The following is a 16,289-nucleotide window of genomic DNA, read 5'->3' on the forward strand; positions in this document are numbered from 1 at the left end:
GTCAGCGACTGGGAGGAACTGGCCTGAAGGAACTTGGGTGCTGTTACGTCTTGTGTTTTATCGAGGTCCTGGTTGCATGGAAGTGCACACTTCAAGAAAATTCACTGAAGTGTACACTTATGATTTGTGCCCTTGTCAGTATGGTTGTTGTACTTCAATAAAAATGTAATAAACAGTAAATGACCCTATGAATACATTTCTGTTTGCCTCGGAAAAATGAGGACTCTTGAGAGGTAGACACTGCACACAGCTTTATATCTCCATCTAAGGTCTTCTGTCCTGCTAAGTACACAGATTAGTGAGTTCAGTGAATTCATTAGCTACTTGGAATGAAACTGAATGCACTGTACTGTGTTTCCTTTTAGAAAAGCGTCATTTCATTAGTATCAATTCATTTGTACCGTGTCTATGAGGGCAGTGATCGTCTGCCAGGGCTGGGATCAATACGGACAACTTGAGAAGACTGGTCTCTATCTCAGCAACACACCCCCGCACGATTCCCCTTCTTGTCAGCCCATCCCTTGGGGAGTTTCAGTCCCAGTTTCATGGACTCTTCAGGCTACTACAGAATTCTCTCCATCAAGAAAAAAATGTCTAGAGATGATAGATAGAAAGACAGATAAAAAAACAAAACCAACACTTGGGAAAATCTTAGAGATTGCCTCATGTTTCTTTCCTCTGGCCATCCACTTTCAAGATGGGGTGACATGAGCAAAAGGGAAGACTAGGTATCCGATCCATAGAGCTAATTAGTGTCAGAGCTCAAAGGAAAATTCGATTCTTGTGATTGCCGGCCTGTGCTCTTCCCAGGGCACCGGGCTTCTCCAGGACCTTGTAACAGTCACTGTTTAATTCCTGTGATTTGCTGTGCACGCTCCCTATAAAAATGTTACTTGTTGCCCTGCAACACTACAGTTTTCTTGGAGACAGAGGTTCTGCCTTGCCTGACACACCTGAGGCTTTTTCAGTCACCTGTTAGCTGATTCAATCAGCCACAATCAATTGCTCCACCGTTTATCCAGATTGCATTTTCTTAGACCATGTAAGGCAGAGATAATAAAATAAGACGGTCCTTGGGAGGGGAGTCTATGCCAGCATAGACAGTCACAGTCAGGCTAACAGCCTTCAGATTTCCCAGGTCCCCCTTAATCCCCGAATGATTGTAATCTACTTACCACGGATGAAGAACTTGACCGAAGGCACTTTTGCTGGCTCTACTTCAGTCCTTTGTTTACTTGGAGCTGAAAATCAAAGGAGACAGCTGATATTTTTATTTTATTCAAACTCACATTCATTTACCATCAAATTTCCATGTTTTCCCTTAAATGGGTCCATTTTAAATTTTGGCTCATTATTTATTATCATTTCATTTATTTAGAAATGGAAACTCCAAGCAATTTGATGAAGAGATTAAATAACGGGACTTTTGAGAACCAGAAATAATCTAGGTATGGGCTGCATTAGGTTTCAAATATTTGGGGTTTTGATCAAATCTCTAAACACGTTATTGCCAAATACTCTCCGCTCCTTTTCAAATTTTAAACACATGTATGTTTTAAGGGAAATTCATTATAGAGTTTTCAGACTCACTGCTAAAAATACGTGAACTTTTAAAAGAGCCTTTTCTTTAAAAAGTAAAACAAATTCTTCCTAAAATTAAATGAAAGGGTGAAGGAATTTTGGTCCTAAAAATGTCATCTTCATGCCTTAATCAACCCTTCAAAAGCTGCAGATATCAATTCAGTTCAATACCTGCAACCTTTCCCAAGAAAAGTTTCTCAAGAAACTAATGTCAGTTGACCACTTATAGTGCTTTGCATTTCATGTCTGGTGCTTGATTGATTCTTGAGAACAGCTCTTTGATGAAGGAATTATGAGTTCCCGAGTGGTTAAATCACTTGCTCAATATTTAAAAGAAAGAAAATGACAGAGCTGGGATTCACACCAAGTCTGCTTAATTCTAAAGACCAGGCTTTCAAAAGAATTGTCATTTGAATGTCTTTGAGCTGGCTTAAGCAATACAAAATAAATAGCATGAAAGTATAAAATTTTATTACTTTATCTAGGCTTAGAAGGAAAAATAAAAGATGAAAAGAAAAAAGAAATAAAGTACCATGAAATAAAGCCCCAAAGACATTTTTTTGTCATGAAAATGTTTAGCCTTTAGTATACCCAGCCAGGATCACCTAATGGTATCTAAAAATACTCTCTGGGAGCTAACAATTAATTGGCAAAGTTAAATAAATGAATGGAAATTATGGCAGAAATGAGCACTATCTTTTATTGTGGCACAAAACCATCTTTTCAGCACTTAATGAAGAAAGGATGCCAGACGAAGGAAGAAATGCGCATGGGTTGAAAATGACTTCTAAGACATTGAAGTAGATCAAAGACAATGTGTTAGAGAAAGCTAAGTCCTGATGAATCATATTAGTTAATTTCAACAACAAAACATGCATTGATTGGCAATCATAGACACATTTGAAAAACCCATCCAACCAATGTCATGGGCAGCCAGTCCATTAGAATCTGAAAAATTGCCGTGAAAGACACCAAAGTACAAGCAGTTTTTGAGGAGATTAAAGTATCTGTGATCATTTCAGAGTCATGGTGACAGGTGAGAACCAGAAGTTATCATCATCATCTCCACTGCTGAGAAACAAAACAGTCTCCAACAAGAGCAAAGGCCCACCCAAGGCCATGCAGCCCATCAGAAACTAGAGCTACCCATTAAAGTCCCTCCCTCCCAACCCAAAGCTCCTTCTTGGCTGGAAAGAGTACACTTATGACACAAGTTCAGACAGATACAATCACATAATAGATAATTTATTGTGCTAGCCAATACTCATCATGAGGTTTTGGTAACACATACTCCCGAGGATTGTGGGGCTGAGGACTCAACTCATTGTCTCCCAGCATAAACAAAACCAACAGCTGGCAGCATCTCAGCACCATGGAGGGGTCACCATGCAGAATGGAGAATGATTAACCTTGAGAAGGGTTGAGTCTCATGATCAGAGAAGTCCCCAAAAAATCTATTATAAACACATTTTCTGTGTGTATGATTATATGCCAAATTCTTAAATTGGTCAAGAAATTTCTAGGGAGCAGGAAAGCAAGGTACCAGGTAAACCAGCAGAACAGATTTCTATTTCTATACCTGCTTTTGAAGATGTTAGACAGCAGGCAGTCAATTCCAGGGGTTATAATTCTAGATATGGGAAGTCTATGAGATAACCAGAGAAATTCCTCCTCATTAAAGGAACTGGTATTATCTAAGGCCACTTGCGAATTTTTCACTGTGTCTTCAGTAAATCATACTTTATAAATAAAATGACAGTAGGTATAATCACAACTATCATTTATTGAGCAGCTATTATATGCCAGGTATTATAACAAAAATAATGCTATGGTGAAAAACATTTTGCAGATAGCTGTGAAAGTAGCTTGGTCAATGTTAAATGTTAAGTGTAGATAGGGGATTTTAACTCAGATTAATCTGGCCCATACTCACATGGATTTAAAACCATACCATCCTTCCTTCCACAAAATGCAATCTTTGCCATTCTTCTCTGTTGTGTATTTACAAGAAAAAAATTATGATGCTGTCCACATGCTATCCTGTCACTCTGGGAAAAGACTGGTTTTAAAGGGTGAGTTTTCCCCCCCTCCTCTACCTTGAACCATAAAACTCAGTAGTTGGACTTGGACTTCAAAGACATGAAAAGATTTGGGAAATGGAAATCGGTCATTAATTAAAGCAGTTTACTGGGCGGGGATCCAAAGAAATGAGCAACTGGGTGCTAATCTCTTGCTTTCAAATGACCATTACATATATTTGGCTGCAGAGATACTCTTGGACCAATTAATCAATTCCCCTATCTGCTTCTATTCAAATTTTGAGCAGACTTTACTTCAAGTAATTGAGTAATTGAGCTAGAGTAATTGCCTTGCAAGGCCACAAATATCAGGATGGCAACATCACTTCTTGAACAAAGCAAAGGCTAAGGCTTTCCATCAGATACGCGTGAGGAGCAATGAGAAGAAGCTGGGACATAATTTTATCCTGACCAGCCACAAAATGGTAAGCCAAATAAATTACCAGCTCAAGTCAGACGATAGCTGGGATATCAAAGGTATGATTATTTCTCCTCTCTTCCATTACCTCCAATTTGTTCTCTTTCTGGGTAGCAGCAAACTTGAAAGAATCAGAGTGGCTTTAGCAGCAGAACTCCGCTGGGTTGAAAGGACTGGGCTGGTCACACAGACATGCACGCAAAGGAACAAAGCGCGACATCCAGCCGCAGAGTGACGGCCTCCTGCCTCCCTGGCATCTCCTATCTCCTGCTAGGCTCTCGCCTCAAGTGGTGAGCAGAGAAATGCAGTCTCAGCTCATGTGGTGGCCAGTGAAAGAGTGAATTTCCTTTCAGGGACTTTGGTGATTTTTCTGGAGAAGTTGCTAAAAAAATAAACACATCCAAGTCCGGGGGTGGTGACTCTAAAATACCCTGCTCACCAAGCGGCAGAGTAAAAACACACAGCTTTAGGCCCAGGCCTAAACCAGAGGTCACTCCTTTCTCTGGATTGGGCTGAATTTTGGTTCTTGAAGATGACAATGAAGCAAAAACATTCTCCTGAGACTGAGAATGGCCAACGTTTTATTCTACTGCGTCTCCTCTGCAATCGAAAACAGCACTCACGGGTTTCCTCTCTCTCCTTATAAGATCTTCTTTCTTCTACTCAAAGTCTCAACAGACACAGACCTTCCGCCTGTGCTGGAGTGGTGACAAAGGGGGTTGCTTTCCTTTGGCCGGCAACTCCGCATGGGGAAGGTGTTTTAGCTCCTTTTTACCATCAGCCGTTGGGCAGGATGGTGGGAAGTGTCCTGTCATCAGAGGCAGGCTCAGCGGGTGGCCCTTCTCTCCTCTCTCAAAACAATTTGGAAAAGCAAGGGGGCGCAATTTTAGGCAGGGGTTTTTATGGGAATGCAGTAGTCATGCCATGTTCCATTTGTCTCTATGTGGGAAATGGGCATTTCTGGGAAAACGACACACGTATTTCAATGCAATTAGTTTAATAGTCCAGTTAAAAAAATATCTTTCATTCTGTAGTGAATATTAGGCTGCTCCGGGTTTATAAAAGGGAATTTAGAGAACAGTCTCCCCAAACAAACACCCACCCTGGGTTCAAATCTGAGCTCAGCTTTTCATTATTTGGACAGTTATTGGGCTTCGTTAAACCTAAGTGTTCACTGCTGTGATATGAGACCGCAGGACTGTAGCATTTTATACTAGGAACGAGTTCCTAAAGATTTCTCACCATTTAAAATTTGCATAATTCAGGACTAATTTTCCCATAGGGTGCCTGTGAAGTGGGATTCACGTTATTTCAAAATTTGTGCATTTTTTATGCCTTTCTATTTGAAATTTGCATAAAGTAAGACCTCATTGTAATGATAATAGTACTATAACTTTATGGCATTTTTTGAGGAATAAGTGAGATAACTCATACATATAAATACTTAACACCGGGCACAGTGCTCACTCAGTGATCATTCTGAGTATAATTATATTGTCACTGTTACTGCTATTATTATTATTACCAGAACCCTGAACCTTGTGTACTCACGCTTCATCATCTCAAGCATGATTGTCAAATTCTCTTTCGGAGCAACTCTATCATTTAAAAAATCGAATTCCTTAAAAATTCTTCCCTCGGGAATTGCTTTGACTGAATTACACTGGAGATGGAGCACGATCGCACCAAAGGTTATTATGCAAAGGAGGCCTGTGAACCCTGCCACTGTTCTCGCTGCTGTCTGCTCTTGAGGTCGGGCACCATATCTTGCAAGAAAAATTCCTGGCTGATCTGGTTTCCACAAATGGTGAAGGGTAAAATCATCATTTTAGAATTATAATCCCTGTGAATGGGGTAGCTGACAAATCTTCTGTTAGAGCCACAGCTAAATGCGTGGCTTCTTTAGGATATTCATATATCATCTTTTTTGTAGGCCTCGTTTTTCTCTCTCACCTTGGATTTTTTTTCCTTTTGCCCCATCTTTAATCCATACTGCTTTGCATTTGAAATGCACCCGTGTTAGCTCTTTGCAGTCTTTTCTGAAGAAAAAGGAGTGTATGAATGAATGAATGAATGGATGGATGGATGAATTCCTTTAAAACGAAAAAAGAGGACGGGCATATGGAGCAACTTTCAAACACATGCTTGCTGGTTATAAACCTTCATCTCAGGCTCTGTAGAAAGTGCTGAAGTGGAGCTTCATTATCTCCTAGGATGGACATCTATCCTTTCTGCAGCCCAGCATCAGCCCATCTGTCTTCCTTTGGGAAACACTTCCTTCCAATCACAGGTCCTGTGGCTTTGGTGGAACAGACACAACTTCTGGCTCCCGGGCGCTTGGCCCAGCGCAGGAGCCCGGTATCCAGCTCCGGCCTCAGTGATCGGTTCATGGATGGGTTTGTAACCTTAACTGGGGGAACGTGGATCAGTCCTGGGATTCCAGGTATAATGATTGGCAAGGGGTCCTCTTTACGCCCAGGCTGTTCCGTGGGTATGATACAAGCTTGGCAAAGTTAGGGACGCCACATGGCAAGAACGCCTGAGAACAGAGGTGAGAGAAGTGAGCATTTCTGAGTGTGGATGACGTTCTTTGTGTTCCCGAACCCACCTAACAGTGAAGCTTGTCTGCTCATGGACTTTTCGTTTAAGTCAGAGTTATTTGCAACAGATAGAGTTCTGCCTATTATTCCACCTCAAATACTAATATTTCGGCTGGTTTTTCTCCAGCTGAATATAAAGTGAAGTAAAAAGAAAGTGAAGGTGAAAGTTGTCGAACACCTGCATGGGTCTCCTCTGGAGCATCCCCCACATTCCTCCTCATTACGTCAGCCTGACCGGTTCCTTGCAGTCAGCGGCTCATAACTGAGAAAGTTTACTTAAGATTTGCGTTCCCAAATCTCTAGAACTTAAGTGAAAACTCAAAGACAGAAAAAAAAAATGTACTGTCTCCAAATCAGCGTGCTGCAGACAGAGCTGTGATGGCTGCTTCCTAATTCGAGAGAAAATGAAGATGCTTTTGAGCAACCGTAACTCTTCCTTCCAGAAGAACTCACCCTACGCACGGCTCTTACATGCTTCCCAGTAACACCAATTGTGTGTCCACTATAGTACTGCTAAATGACCAGCAGCCTCAGGCTTAGATTTTGTGGAAGATATTTTGGGAGATACACATGGCAACTTCCATGCCCAACATCTTTATTCAGGGTCTTCTGTGATTGCTGCTGAAATACCAGTGTTCCGAGCACGCCTTCCATTCACCGTCCCCGCTGTAAGCGGAGTCAGCTTCTTAAATACACAGCTGATCTTGTCTCTCCCTCGGGTAAAGGCCAAACTCCTTCATGGTGAGACTGTGTGACCTGGCCCCTCTACCCTTCCAGCACCAGCTAGAATGTTTCCAGGCTCACTGCTCTCCAGTTCGCCAACGTGTCCCGCTCTCTCCCTCCTCAGGGACTTCGTATATGCCGTCTCCTTTGTCTAGCATGTTCTTTGCGTTCCATCAGCGTAATTGTCTCATATTATAATTAAACACTCGCTGCATGGTGGCAGAATCATGCGCTCCCATCAGTCTGTTCCAGGGGCCTGGGAACTCTGGCTGTCTGAGCTCAGTGTCGCTCATCCAGGTGCCTACTGAGAGCCATCCTAAAATATGTTATGCAGGAAATTCCCATAAGTGGCAGCACTGTGAGAGATGTCACCCCTTGGTGACACACACCAGGCTCTCCAAGGCGTGGCTTCTGCAGTGACAGTTGGTCCTGCAGCAAAGCTTCCCCTGGTAACCTCACGGGCTGTGTTGCCCTCTTCTCGGAAAGCGGGGGGCATGTTGGCCTTTGTGGAACATCAAAAACTCCAGCTTCCTCCTCTGGGTCTTTCATCGTATTTGCTTCAAGGAAACGATATTTTTAAAGCCGCTGAATTCCGGGAAGCAGCAGGACAAACATTAACCTTTTTTGCTTTGCCCAAAGCAGCCATCATAACCACAGGGGCGTCTCGGATTCCACAGCGAGGGCCCGATTTCACTGATTTCCAGTAGCTCTCGAGGGTGAATTTGCACAGCCGACTTCCTTTAGCGCAGAACCCGGCATCTTTCTCTTCAAAAGATGTTGTCTTGCAGCAGCGGTAAGAAGTAAATAGACTGCTCACAACAGTCCGTTCCTGGAGAAAACATACTGGATTTCTGCCCAGTACATCCTGCAGCCACAACTGATGGGGCCTCAGAGCAAGGAGACCCAGTGGTCGAACGCCCGTGCTCCGAGCAAAATTAAGACGACAGCAGTCCATGTAAATAAACCGACATAATTATGTGACTACATTATAATCTTGTGTGGATGATAGAAGGCTAGCTTACGTCATTTCAGCCAAATAGAAATAATCTTAACAATATAGCTTGCATGCAACTGAGTGAAGACCGTGTGTCTGGCTCTGCATTCATGTTTAATCTTTGCTACAAACTTGGGAGTCCCTCTTATCTCTGTTTCACAGATGGACAAACTGAGGCTTAGTGAGGCTAAATAACCAGATCTTTCCCCCACATCCCAGAATCCTTCAACACCTTTTACACATTTCTTTTCCCCTGTCACTGGACTGACTCAGAAGACTTTAGTGCTTTGCCAATGATATGTTACCTACATCCTTCAAGCTTCGAGAAGTACTTTCACATTTAGGATGACTTGGAACACATGTTATAATTCAATCTGCCCTCATTTGTTCTAGCCATCTCCTTGATGGTAGGAATGGTCCCTGGAGGCCTGAGGACTGGGAGCTGCGAGCAGTGGCAGGGCCCTTCCTGTGTCATTTTTGGGGAAGGAATGACTTTCTGTGGGCCAGTCCTTGGGCAGATGCATCAATCTAACTTCTCAATTTTACTTAGAAACACAATCTGATATTGTTGAGCAAAAAGCACATGTAAGAAAATCATGTGTCTCTCTCCCAAACCTGTGAGGTAGCTACTGTTACCCGATTTTACAGATAACAGCATATGTTGCACAGCCATGCACTTAAGTCTCTCATTCTCGACACTTCATTCAGGACAGCAAACAGCTGGGGTGCGAGCAGCCACTTCCCTGGTGCGTGCTCATGTTAAACATCACTCACGGTATTTGTCTTAGGTTAGGTCTTCCCAGAAATAAATGCTGCAATGAAGATTTGAGTACAAGAAATTGATTTGGGAGTTGATCCCATGGTAAGGGACTGAGGAGTCAAGACAAGAAACTGAGGACAGTTGGTGCATTAACAGGTTAGCTCCCTGGACAGGTGGGGCTCTGGCCTGCTCAGGACCTCTGGGGTGGGAACCATAGAGCATGCCGCAGTGTCGTCCTCCACAAGGGTATTTTCCACAAACCTCCAGTCCTTGACTGTCTCCAGGGGCATTAGGGGCCAGGCATTTTCCGCCTGGCTTGCCTGCCTGGCCCACACTAAATGCCAAGCTCTAGAGGCAATAGAACATCTCTAAGCAAGATGTTTGCAGTTGGAAGCCTATGGGCACTGAGCCATGGAAGGCTAAGGGAATGTGTTCTTTCCAGCTACATCTAGAAGCAGGTCTCTACCGGCCCCCAGGCAGCCACCACCACTCAGTGGAACGCTGTAGGCAAACAGAAACCAGTTAATCATTTTGATTCTTACTTTACTAATCTATAAAAGTAGACAACTCTGCTCTGGCTGGATAAGAGGTAAATTATAAATGCTGATGAAATGTAATATAGCCTATGTGTCACCCTTACAGTTTTCTAAGAGACAAAGGGCAGTGTGGTTTAGTGGTTAAGAGCAGACTCTGGTATGAGACTCCTGATTTCCCTCCCAGCTGTCCAACCAAATTGTGATGTAGCCTTATGCAAATTACATAATTGGTCTATGTCTTGGTTTGTTTCAATACTTGGGAACAAAATAGTATCTCATAGGTTTTTCTGATAATTAAATGAGTGTCTGCCTATTCATCTATCTATCAATCCCTTATCTAAGAATTAATGTATCTATCATCACTTAGTAAGTAATGTAAGTGTAATATGTTACTGTTATCAATCTATGACATGATTTATAAACAAATAAGTAGAAGATTAAATTTTAAAAAGTAAATGTGGGGAGTCTTTAGTAATTTCACTTCCCCTTCTAAATGGCAACTCTTAGCCACTGGCTGATCCAGAGACTGTGCTCATGTAGCTAGACTTGATAATTCAGGCAGGAAAAAAGCCGGAGAAATAATTTGTCATTTACATAAGGGAATATGGATCCAATTTCTGCAGCCAGGAAAAAAATAGTGCTCTGTTTTTCAACATGCATAAAAAAGAAAAAATCTCCTGAAAATAGAACCAGGAATCTTGTCCCCTAGTTCCTTTAAACCTGAGGGCTGAAGACACCTCCCTCTTATTGATTTCATTTAGTAAGTAGATCCTGGGCTTCTTAACTGAGACCAAATTGAACCTCAGATCTTCAGGGCATGCACTCTCCAGCAATGCTCCGGGGATCTGAAATCACTGATAAGTCAAGAAAATCCACCATTTCAATTACCCCCTCTCTCCTTTGGGCAATAAACCAAGTCAATAGGGTATTTGACTTTTCAACGATGTGTGCTTTCCTCAACTTGCAGACTCAGCTCAGTTACAGGCTGGGCAAAGGGATCAGTTGGGCAGCCTTGCAGAAAAGAGCTCTGACCCCCTTTCTTCCAAATCATGAGCTCTGACAACCGTGCCTGATACATCACCAAGCATCACTAGACATTTGATTTCCTGTCTCAGTGTGAGAAAATCCCCAGGAATACATACTGGGGGAAAAAAAGTCTGCATCGCTATGTTAAAATCACTGGGGTATCTTTTCCTGGGCACTTTCTGCCTTTTCTTTTCCTTCCGATCAGACAGAGAAAGGCCTTGAATGACTTACTGCTCCTCAATGCCCAGAGAAGGCAGACAATAGGGCTTGAAACGCACAAGTTGCAGTTACTTTACAGCTTTGTTTTAAAAGTGGACTATAATCTACCCATATATGTGTTTTAAATTTTAAATTAGCTTCCCTTTGTAAGGGAGTTTCTGTGACGAAGGAGAAGCTATAAAACTTTAGGTTCTCTGCATCTGCTAATAAAGAAATAAAACTTTAAAGTCTCTTTTAGCTTTGAAATTCTATGGCGCTATAATTCCAGAACTCTGACAAGAGAGAGAGGTTTGGAGCGAGTTGGGAGCGGACTACAGGGAGAATGCCAATTGGAAAAATAAAGTATGTTTTTAAAAGGCAGGCAATATGAAGCTACATCATGAATTTTTCTCTTTTTACAGGGGGGTGCTCAGAAGTTAGCAGAGACTCTTGAGAAACTAAGCAGTAATGTCACAAGCCAGTGCAATAGCTCTGCTCTTGCTCCACACCAAAGGTCAGCTGCAGCTTTGATGGACAGTTACCATGCAGACTGATGGCTTCTTATCTCAAGTATCGGTGTCTCTCTGCCTCCTGCCTTTTTCTGCCTAAAGAAAGCCAGAAGGGGGAGTTGAAGCTCTCAGGAGCCATTTACAACCGACCATGGACAAAATGTAGAGGGTAAATATCTCACCTCCCAGTGGGATAGTTTTGAGTATTTTCTACAGTCTTTCAGAGGAGCAGGACTGAGCCCCTACTACCATGTGGTAACCATCCAAGATCAAGGCTTTTATTAGCATTGTTACCCTCCCTGATTCATTTCCCACTTCCCAGTGCTTCCTGTGAGCACCTCTCAACCACACAGCTTACACCCCCAGTCTTGTCTCTGGATCTGCTTTTGAGGGAATCCAAATTAAGATTACTAGTTCAGTGGGAAAAAATGAACAATTAGCCCGCTGGACATATCACATGCTACCAACATTGGGACAGCCTTTTAGAAGGTACAACTAAAATGTTAGATCAGAGGAAACATTCTGAAAGGATGGGTGCATCCTTCAGGATATAGGGCATTTATTTAATCAGGAGTTTATATGGCCCTGTCTCCAACAGGAAGAACGCATGGGTCCGGGAACCAAGAGATAGCAGCAGAAGGGTCCCAAACACATCCCTACAATGTGCACTCTGCACCCTGCAGGACTGGAGGTCCTGGTCCTGTAAGGAGACACACTCTACAAAGTGGACACAGCAAAGGTGCCACTGAACTTCAAGCTCTGGCTTCCACCAGGGTACTTTAGACTCCTTGTGCCTAGGAACCAGGACGTGAAAAGAGGAGTGTGAGGGGTCATACTGTCAGGGGTAGCTGGCCATGATCAGCAGGAGGACGCAGGGCTCCTTTCACACAGTGGAGGCAGGGAGGGTGCATGGGAAAGCCAGGCGGCCTGCTTGGGCACTTGCTGGCACTGCCCAGGAACCATGGACACACATGTGCAACATCCCTAGATGGAGAAGGGTATGACTGTTAAGTTTTCAGATGGTTCAGGTATGTTTGCAAAGATGCCATCAGTTTTGTTTTAAAAAAAAGTAGCCCTTCTGCTGAAGCGATGGTTTCTAACCCTTTGTTTCTCCTGCCTTCCCTCCTCTCCTCCTATTTTATTTTTGGATTTCATTCTGATGCTTGTACAAGCTCACTTACAATTTTGTCATACACTTTGAAGGGAAGAAGGGCATTTTAATACATTGAGATCCTTTTTCCAAGAATCTCAAAATGTTTAACAGCCCATTGGGCTCCATCGTGCCCTGCAGGGAACAAGGGAGGAGACAATCAGACAGAAGAGGGGGAGAAACGGGGCAGATTTTTATTCCATAATTCAGGCTCTATGGCATCTTGTAATTCTTATTTGACATACCTGCCCAACCTTCCCTACCGTCTTTGGTTTAAAAACAGGCAAACGGCGTGGGTGGGTACGTCTGTAATAATGTCAACAATAAAAATAAAGAAAACATAAAGAAAAGCATTTGGTTCAAATCTTTCTTCCACCCAAAATTTCTATCTTTCAATATCTGCAATCAGTTCCCATACACACCAGCCAATTAGTCCCTTACTAGGTCATAATGACCCTCGAGGGCAGTGACCATGGTGGACAGACCAGTCCAGCCTAGAGTGGTGCTCGGGTAACCCTGGGTGGATGTTCTTATGTCATTTAAATAAACACTTACTTAGGCAAGTTGTCACACTAGCCATAAGATCCCTGTCTTGAAGGCGTCCACAATCTAGTGGGATGCAAAGCCTTAAAGATGCGCTGCAATCTGCTGGGACCGATCAACACTCTCTCTGCCCTGTTTTGCCTTCATGCTGCGGGCAACACCGAACCTCATTCCCTCGCAGGTTCCCCCCCAGCCAACTTTCTCACTCCTTCACCCACGCTGCTGTGCTCCCATCGATGGCTATTTGGAGACATCAAACTAGATGGGGACACAGGGGATGGGCAGCCTTGTTGGGGAAACATCGTGTCTTTGCTTGTGTTTGGGACTTCAGTCTCTTTCAGTCATGAGAAAGCATGTCAGCTGGTATTCCCTGAGCTCAGCATTTTGCCAGGCATTGCATGCATTCATTCCACATTTACTGTACACCTACTATGTGCCGGGCTTGATGTCAAACACTGGGAAAGCAGTGAGGGGATAGGTTGCAGACCCCAGGTTTCTGTTACACACAGTAATAATTAAATATTATTCGGTCAAGCAGGTAGGTGCCATCTCAAACCGTCAGGAATGTGTAATGAGGTGGTGAGGCACTGTAGGAGCCTCGTGACAAAAGCCTAGACGAAAAGCTATAAGGTAAATATATTCATTGGCACTGGAAGGAGGAAAAGAAAGCGTAATTCTACTCAGTGCCCTGTGCACAAGGTCATTGTAATCACATTTAAATGAAATTACGTTCCAGGGGTAAGAGCAATATGATACATAACAATCCTCAGCGAAAGTAATAGAAACATTTCTCAGTCACAAGAACTGATGAAGCGCATGCATTTCATTTCAGATGCCCCAAATCCGAGCCTGTGTTGTGCTGTGCTCCGCTCTGACTTCCTGTGTCTTGAGGCGGGCATCGCCTCTAAGGCAGGCCAGCCTGCTCAAAACTCCAAGTGGGGGTGAGGCCAGAGCCCAAATCCAGAGCTACCTACCTACACGATCATTAGCAAGATGACCTTGGGCAAATTTCCTACCCTTTTTTAGCATCAGTTTTCCAGCTATAAAACAGAAATAGTATCACTTATTTCCTAGGCTCTCTGTGCATAAGAAATGAAATATAATCATGTCTGCAAAGTGCCTGAGTCATGGCAAGGGCTCATTCATGGATGTCGATTGTGATCATAGTGGTCATTATTGCTGCAGTTATTATTGATGTTGATACTCACTCCAGGCAAGTATTCCAGCTAATGCCACAACTTTCATGTCAGAATGTGTATGCCATCTGCCCCGATTTTTAGGATGCCAGGTCCTTGGGGCACACAGCCACCCCGCATAAGGTTTGTGGTGCCCAAGCCCTTTGAATAAAGCACTGCATACATATGTAGGAAGTAAGCTTCAGGCTCACCCTCCACATAAACCTTATTAACATTTATAAGTCTACTTGGGGCCTCTTTTTGTTCCTGACTTCATTGGTAATTAATTTCTTTTAGAAATTGTCTCACTTTGCGAGTGTATTGGTAAAATTTTTTCCAATATTATTACTCTAAAACGTCTTCTGCATTAGAGTGACAGCTGCCGTTTCATTACGCGTTTTGTTTCTTTGTTGAGTTGCTTGCGCTCTTGATAAGCCATGTCACGGCCACAACACAAGGTCAGCATAGACTGGGAGAGGGAGGAAGAGGTTCAGAGATGACTCCCATGCTCTCCCGGGCAACGTCCCACCGTCAGGTCAACTACACCTCATGCCTGCACCAGGTTCTCGCCCAGGGTATTTGTCACCAGTCACAAGGCTGAGGGGGAACAAACAGCAGCCAGCCGACACAGACATCCAACAAGGAGTGTCTGCGCGAAGCCCAGTTCCTCCTCTTTAATTCTTCCCCCAGCATAACCATTTGTTTCAAAAATTCAAATGCTGCAAAGTTTAATGTGCAAATCAAAGGCCAAAGAAATACCCAGAACTCTGCTTAGTGTCCTGATGACTGTGTTAAAAAGAAATGTGATTAGAGAAGTGATAGAGTTACCGGGGAATTGTGCGGCTTGCTCATGTTTTATGGATTCTGATGGAGGGAGGGCACGGGCCGTCGCCGCTCTTCTGAAAGATGACAGTCCAGAAATCACAGCAGCTTGTGACTTTTATTTTGGTGGTGGTGGGGGGGGGGGGGGGGTCCGTGTGCATGTGTGTGTGTGTGTGTGTGTGTGTTAAAGAGCTCCTAACCTGTTGTGTGCATGTGGATAATACTTTCAATACAATTTGCTTTTTGTGATAAAAATTCAAGGAGAAATTGGTCCGTTTGCATAAATGGAATATTAAAGACCTCTGTTTGTATATGTGGAAAGACAGACAGCTCCCTGGAGAGAATCAATCAGAAGGTCACCAACGCGGGATTTGGAACATGGCAGACAACATGGATCAGCAACAAGCCACCAACACTGTAGACAAGCCCCGGGTCTTATCAGGCTCAGTGTGGATGAGCGAATTTATGCGAAAATGAGAAATGACAGAGAGCTTCGAGGCAGATTACATGCTTATGATTAACATTTAAATATGATATTGGGAGATATGGAAGAAACTGTGATCACTACAGAAATTGATGAAGAAACACATGAAGAGGTACAGAAATCAGCAAAACGGAATATTCCAATTCTCTGTCTGGGGAGAAGGTGTTGTGCTAGTTGCCCCTCCATTGAGAGTTGGCTGAAACAAAGAATTTATCCTGCATGGAAAGTAGGAGACTCTGTTTGATCACGTCTTTAAATATAGAACATATTCAGAGGAAAAACCTGTGTAAATTTTGATATTAAGAAGTGACCAAGGATTCTCCCACTCCCGAAATGAGTTGATTTGCTCATAACTCACAAATTCTTCAGCTAAATGGCATTTTAATTTTTCTCCAACCCATCCAGTAAATGTGATCACCAACATGCAGCCCTCTTTTTCAGGAGTTGATTTGTTCCATTGATTTTTTTCAGAAGATTTGTTACATTTAAATTAAATGCTATGGTTTTTTTTATTAAAAAAATAATAATAAAAAGAAGGTCCCCAACATAACTGGCAACATCAACAGAGGCAAGAAAAATTTTATTTCGAGCCAGGATATAGGCAGGACTCTATGTGGAAGAAGACAGTGTTTAGTAACCTGGTTGGTCTCCCTGTTTGGGTGAGTCACAAAGATTCTGAAGTCTACCCTGCC

At 43.1% G+C, this 16,289-nt stretch overlaps 1 pseudogene; it reads left to right on the forward strand.

Annotated features, from left to right (window-relative positions):
* Window positions 1-15,491: 15,491 nt before the first annotated feature.
* LOC107536444 (U6 snRNA-associated Sm-like protein LSm3 pseudogene) lies at window positions 15,492-15,797 on the forward strand (annotated as a pseudogene).
* The last annotated feature ends 492 nt before the right edge of the window (window positions 15,798-16,289 follow it).

Source organism: Miniopterus natalensis, chromosome 14, assembly GCF_054644295.1.
Source record: "Miniopterus natalensis isolate mMinNat1 chromosome 14, mMinNat1.hap1, whole genome shotgun sequence".
Lineage (NCBI taxonomy): Eukaryota > Metazoa > Chordata > Mammalia > Chiroptera > Miniopteridae > Miniopterus > Miniopterus natalensis.